The sequence below is a fragment of the Coffea arabica genome, chromosome 6c, assembly GCF_036785885.1.
Source record: "Coffea arabica cultivar ET-39 chromosome 6c, Coffea Arabica ET-39 HiFi, whole genome shotgun sequence".
NCBI classification, from domain to species: domain Eukaryota; kingdom Viridiplantae; phylum Streptophyta; class Magnoliopsida; order Gentianales; family Rubiaceae; genus Coffea; species Coffea arabica.
The window spans coordinates 56,640,822-56,648,405 of NC_092320.1; positions in this window are offsets into that span (position 1 = coordinate 56,640,822).

Consider the following 7,584-nt stretch of genomic DNA (forward strand, 5'->3'; position numbering starts at 1 on the left):
CTACTGGTCGAGTCTATTGTCCCCTCCTTCTCTTGATCCTGATCTTGATTTGCTTTCTGTGGAATCTCTGTTTGAAACCCCAAGACAACTTCGTTATCTAGACCTAATGAATTAGTTAAGTGAATTAGGCCAGTTCCCTTCTACCTTTACTCGTCAGTACCATAATCGACTGGTCTGGTTGTGAATCTCGTACCTCTGATCTGAGTCTGATTTCACGCGAACTGCTAATGCGACTGTGGCTGGTTGAAAGGGTGCCCTGATTAAGTTATTCAATGAGGTCTGATCCACGTGCGAGCATGCGTCCATTAGCCAACAAAGATGATGAAAAAGGTTTGAGAAATAAAAAAGAGGCTAAATTTATTATTGGTGAAAATTGAAAAAAGATAAACGTTCTTCTGTTTCAGTCGCTACCACAGGCATGGTTTGGAGTGATAAGCATGTGATTAAACTTCTTCAGCGCATGATCAAGTTTAAGGCTAAGAAACGGGTTGATGCTGATGCTGATGCCGATCCAGCTTCTTTTCATGAGTTTGTCAAACGGGTGTTTCAATATAGATATTCCAAATGACGTATATATGAGAAGGTGAGGCATTTGAAGATAAAATATTGCAATAATTTGAAAAAATATGTGAAAATTAGGAAGGACACTGGTATTTTCAAGGCTGAATTTCAAGCATTGAACCTTTGAAGACAGATTTTAGGTGGTAAAGTTGGTGTTGGTCATTCTGAGTCCAAGTATCCATTTTTAAACCGGTCATTTGAAGTATATTCCGGTGGTATAATGAAATTTACAGATAAAACTGCTGATGAACTTAATTTCTTGAAAAAGAACATGCATTTGATTGCTGATGACATACCAAAGGAGTTGGAGCGAAATTGGAAGACATTGCATGGGTGTGCTTTAAGATCTTGGAACTGATGTAATAGTATACTGATTTGATGTTAGAAACCACGTTAAGAAAGAAATAAATACCAATTAGTAGTTGGTTTTCGGCCAGCCATGGTCTAAGTGGGAAGGCCGAAGATGGACCTAGTTGGAAATGAGTGGACAACTGTTTAATGATATTTTCCTAACCTAAGTGTGGGTTGGGATAAATTTTAGAGGCAACAGATGTCTCTAAACTAGTGGAGAAAAAAGGGATGCGTCTACTAACGGTTCTATGATTTTACTTAGGACATATATATTGTGAGATAACAGTGTGTAAGCCAAGTCAAGGTCAAAGGTTGAGAGCCAAGGGCACAAAATAACTATGGTTTGGTGGGTTGTTTCGAGGGGTTCCAAGTGCTAGGAACCATGGTGCCAAATTGCTAAGTATTGGGGCAAGATTGGGTGTGGAACATTATCGATGGCGGGAGGTTGGGAGTGCGGAATCATGCGGTCGTTGCCTACGCGCGCCAAAGATGAACGTTGGGCAATTGCTGACCGTTGCTGGCAGTTGCCAGGAGTTGCTGGAATAGCGGACAGTTACCAGCCGACTCAGCCTTGTTCTTAACAGGTTCCAGATTTCATGGACGTTCAGATCAGACCAACGATTGGGTCTTTTGTCAATCGTAAACATGCCTATAAATAATGAGTTAGGCAAAAACCAAGGGCAAAGAGTCTCAGATGGTGAGAATCACCCTTTGATGTTCTGAACATCAAATGTTTGTAGAAATTCCTTGTAATCGTTATGTGAAATATATGGTTGGCCGTGTTGGCTGTAACTTGTGCGTGCATTCTTTTGTTTTGTTCAAGTGTTTTACTTTTTGAATACTTCTGTGCAAGTGTAATTGTGTAGGCTGATTGGTAGTGTGGCTTACCAGTGCCATTACGTGCGTGTTTGGCTAGTTTGAGAAGACATATCGTTACAGCGATCTCTTCAAGAACGCCGAAAGATCTTCATCTTAACTAAAGACCATTCTTGAACTAGTTTAAAACAACCACTGTTGAACCAAGAACAAAAGCTCACTCACCTACCTCTCCCCTATTTTCAAAACTCTAAATCATGGCATTCTATTATCTAATATCCGATCATCCTCCCCTTCCCCACAATCACATGATGAAGAAGAAGGTTTCAAAGAACCCGAAGTTGAAAAACACAAACAAAAAGCTCCTCGTATCAAACCACAATTCCAAATCAACAGAATGTTCAATGTTCAGAAATCAACCGTCCCTCCATCTGAACACTCTTTAGATGCTATAGAAGAAAAAAACTAGGATGAAGAGATCGAAAAAGAGAACGACGAATCTGAAAACTGCCCACATTCTTCTTTTGCACCATTCTTCTGTTTCAGCCGCTACCATAGGCATGGTTTGTGTCGCGCCCCATTTTTTTGATAAATAAATAAAATGGTTTAAAAATGTATTTGTGATTGAAAAATGAATTGTGATTTAAAAGAAAAATGGGTCTAAATGGGGGTTTGAGAATGCGATGATTTGACCCAAAATTATAGTTTAAAAAGGGTTTTTGAAATAAAAAATTGGAGTCGCCACTTGGTAATGAGTTAAGGTGTACCAAGTCACCTAAAAATGAATTTTTAAAAAAAAAAATAGGAAAAAGTAGTAAGAAACCCCTTTTAAACGACTCCTAGTCCACGTAAACCAGCGAAAAAGGTTCGGGAGTCACATTTGACGAAGGGGAAGATTAGGATAAAAATCCAAGGCACCCCTTCGACCTAGCCAAGGCTAGTTGCGTGATTTAATCAAAGATTTTCTTGTTTTAACCAAAGAATTTATTACATTTGAATGTGCTACATGAATGCAAACCCTAGACCTAGGGGGAGATGGGGGAAATTTCTCTTCAAAGGTTGAGTGGTGCCAATCACATTAATTGTGAAGCCCAATAATGATTCTTTGGAGAGGTCACACATAATCGTAAATGACGTAAAAATGAGTGAATGAATGCATGCCATGTGAAAATGTGAGTTTGTGTGAAGTGAAAAAGTGATCAAAAATAATAGTGTGTAAGTGGAAGTGTGCAAATGGATTTACAAAATAAGGTGAGTAAAAATGATAATGTGAAAATAACATGAAGTGCATGTGTGCGAGTGATATTGTATAAAGTGTGAGTAGTTGAGTGGAAACGCGCAAAATTTGAAGAAGTGTGAAGTGAGAATGTGGAAAAAGGGATAGAATATAAAGTAGAAGTGTATGTGGTAACGAATGAATAAAATGCATGAACCCTATAGGAATGCATCAAGACGGGAACGGGGAGTCCTAACTTTGTGACTTTAATTTTCCCTTTGATTTAGAAGGGAGGACTAGCGTGCTAAGGTTATTTTGTAGCCACACTCGCTCGTTTCCCTTATCGAAAGGGGACTCTCAAGCAAATGAACCCTATACCTATCATGAGGATGTAAAAATCTAAAATGAGGGGAAAAGGATTGGAGGAGCATGCCAAATGATAAAAACTAAGAAAAATGCATGAAATGAAGTGAAACATGCAAATATGGACTCACGATAGGAGATGGCCTATTGGGTCTAGCATTGGACTAGCCCTTTCTATGAATTCCTAACGGAATAATGAGCCATAACTAGCATTGGACTAGTGTGGTGACGTTCATTCATCCATCACATTCATCCACGACTATAGAAAGCAAGTAGACATGCCAAACAGTCATAAACACATAGCACGTAACACTTAGCATGCTCGACTAGATGCAAGAGCCTAATAAAGCAAATTAACACATAGCAACATAGGCAAACAACCAAACTAATAAACCTATTACATTTGCTAGCTAGGCACACGTCTTCAATAGGTCTTCATCAAATGCTCCTCCAAACCCTATCTATTACAAGCCAAGAGGTGTACACATACCCCATAAAGAATAACTTAAATAAAAAGTAAAAGTAAATGAAGTAAATGAAAGGAATTAAAGAAAAACAAGGGAAGCAAGTAGACATGCAATTTTCACGTAGCACGTTGGATCACATAGGAGAGACAAAAAAGATAAAAGAAATTATACCTCCCTTGAGTTGGAGCTCTAATGGGGTGAGGTCACTTATTTATCCTCCGAAATAAAAGAAATGGTCAAGGTACCAATTTATTTGGGAAAATTAAAGAAAATGTGCAAAACAAAGCTCATTTGATCGTAAAGCCTCTAAAGTCATGGCTTAAGTGCAATTGACAAAACATGGTAGTTAATTGAAGCAAAACAAACAATGAAATTGCAAAAACTAAAGCTGCCAAGGACCAAATTGAGGACATTATTCAATTGGTTGGGTCATAGTGGCATAAGGGAAAACTTGAGGGGTTAAAGGGCAATTTTTTCATCTTTTGTTTACATGCAAACTTACGTAGTAGAACAATTTCTGCAGCTGAAGCTTTCTACAACGAAATGAATGGATGCTGCATTTTCATCTTTGACTATAGATTTCAGAAACTAACACAAACTTTGATCAAACTCTCTTAAACCAATGTCCAAACTTTGAACACAACACACAACTTTGACATACTGAACGAAATGATGCAAAATCAAGAAAACTTTCATGCAAAAACCATCATGCATTCTAGTTTCTGCAACTTCCGTTGCTTTGAGCATTCGACAATCCTTTGGCGGCCAGATTTTTATATTAATCCTCAAACCAAAACAACAAGCTCATCAATTAAGATCCATTAATAACCAACTCATCAACAAGCAAGGAAGATCCGAACGTGAAGCAGCCATTGAGAACCCAAGCAACAGGAACAAAACATGGAAGACACGGAAAAATGCAGCTAGCTTCTGCAACATTGAAATGAATTACGTTGCCTTTTGTTTCCCCAAACTCTTACTCATTCGACTGAGACAAACATCCATGCCCAAAGACTCATGATTATCTTCACTCATTCAAACACTAAGCGCAGAGATTTACAGCAAAACTAGAGAAACAATCAAACAGGCTTCAGGACACAAAACGTGACAAGATGAGCTAGAAAACATGCTAGCATTTGAAGAACAAAAGCTGTCGGTCTCTTATCAGCACTATCCATTTTTCATGAGCAAGTAATTTACACACAACATTAAATCACCCTGATGTGATTGATAAAAGAGTCAAGATCGCAGACCAAAAACATGCCACTTCAACTTGGATAAAAAATGAACTCCTAACAATGCTAGTTTGGTCAGACCTGACACACAACATGAAATAAGCTTTGCCGGAACTTCATATTATTTTCTGCAATTTTCACCATTCCAGTGCTGGCCAAAGATTGAAATAACAACCCATGATACAATCCCTTAACATTCAAACACGGTCATCAAAACTCATCGAAGCAATTGAACATAAAAATATAACTAATCTAGACCGTGGAAGACCAACGGCGCACAAGAACAGAAATTTATGATTTCAAATGTCTGTTCTAAGAATAAGACAACACATCTCATTCGAAAACAAGCTATACTTCCTAATTAACATCAGACTTTGTTTTCAAGGACAAACCTCAGACACACATCATGCAACAAAATCCAACCGATAGGCTGTTTGTTTTCGAGAAGAAAAGAGGAAAAAATAACGATGAAGAAAACGCAGCAACACTTTTTTACATGCTTGAAACAAATCTGGATTTGTTTGAAAGATATAAGGCAAAAAGGGATTACCTTGCCTGGTCACTTACAAGGTTGAACAACCACCAGAGATCGGAGGATAGATGTCCAACTCGAAGCTGATACGACGGAATGTCCAGCTCCTTTCTCTACCACTGCCCGAAGTTCGCTGCTCCGCTTCCTTCAGCCGCCAGTCTTCTGATTTTCCAGCCGTCCCAAGCCTCTCTCTTGATCGCTCTCTTTTGCCGTTGTTACAAAAACCTCTTCCCTCTAAGATCCTAGCCCAGCCGCTATACAACCTCCCAGCTCTCAGCCCTCAAGTTCTCGTAGCTTTCCTTTTTCTGTCGTCAACTTTCAGCCTTCCTCTCTCCAAAATTCTCTCCCCTTTTCAGCCGTCACTCCTTATCCCTCTTTTGCTTCATTTTTTTTTTTGGTTTCCTCTCCAGCCCAGATCTTCCCTTCTCTGATTTTTCAGCCGTCAAGAATTTTTCTGGGTATTTTTTCTCTCAAACCCTCGCTGTTATCCTCTCTTTCTCTCCTCTCTTTTCCGCTCCCCTTTTTGTTTCGGTGAGGAGCTGCTGGTGGCGATGGAAGGCTGGCAGTAGTGAAGGTCTTTTTTCAGCTCCAGTAGCAAAACCCTCATTTTCTTCTCACCGTAGCCTTCTTTCCTCTCCCCCCTTGCGTCTGCTGTTTTTTCAGCTTTTATATCAAGTTTTCAACCCTTAAACCCTGCTCTCAATGGCCAGCAATCAATCTCCTCTCAACCTCTTGTCTTGGCCATCCGATGGGCATGCATCTGTCCTTTGCACGCTGCGCATCTGTCCTTTGCAAGCTGCGACAATACGCAGCTTGCATGCTGCGGTCTTTTCTTCTTTTTTTTTTAAATAATTTAACACAAATGATAATAATAATAAAAATAAATAACAAAAATAATTTAATTAACATTGGATAAAATAAAAAAACTAGAAGCAACAAAGTGCAATTTCCATTTTCCTTTTTTTTATTTTTCATTTTTTCATTTTTTCTTTTCATTTTTAAATAATGAAACTAAATCCAAAACAACTAAAACATATTTTTTGAACACTTTTCTTTTTCCTTTGAGAAATTCTACGCTAAAATGGCTAAAATAACTAAAACTAAAAGTAAACAAAACTAATTGTGACAAATAAAAATAGAACAAATAGAAAACGAATAGTAAATAAATAAATAATAAAACACCAAAAATTTGGTGTCTACAGTTTGCAGTGATAAGCATGTGATTAAACTTCTTCAGCGCATGATCGACCTTAAGGCTAAGAAACGGGTTGATGCTGATGCTGATCCGGCTTCTTTTCATTTATTTGTCGAACAGGTGTTTCAATATAGGTATTCCAAATGTCGGGTACGTGAGAAGGTGTGGCGTTTGATAATAAAATATTGCAATAATTTGAAGAAATATGTGTAAATTAGGCAGGACACTGGTATTTTCAAGACTGAATTTCAAACATTGAACATTTGAAGACAGATTTTAGGTTGTAGAGTTGGTACTGGTCATTTTGAGTCGAAGTATCCACTTTTAAACCAGTCATTTGAAGTATATTTCGGTGGCATAATGAAATTTACAGGTAAAACTGCTGATGAACTTAATTTCTTGAAAGCGAACATGCATTTGATTGCTGATGACATACCAAAGAAGTTGGAGCGAAAGTGAAAGACATTGCATGCGGTGTTCTTTAAGATCTTGGAACTGATGAAAGAGTAAACTGGTCTGGTGTTAGAAGCCACATTAAGAAAGAACTAAATACCAATTAGTGGTTGGTTTTCGGCCGGCCATGGTCTAAGCGGGAAGGTCGAAGGTGGACCTGGTTGGAAATGAGTGGACAACTGTTTGATGATATTTTCCTAGCCTAAGTGTGGGTTGGGATAAGTTTTAGAGGCAGCAGATGTCTCTAAGTTAGTAGGGAAAAAAGGGATGCATCTACTAATGGTTCTATGATTTCATTTAGGACATATATATAGAGAGATAACAATGGCTAAGCCAAGTCAAGGTCAAGGGTTGGGCGCCAAGGGCACGAAATGACTATGGTTCGGTGGGTTATT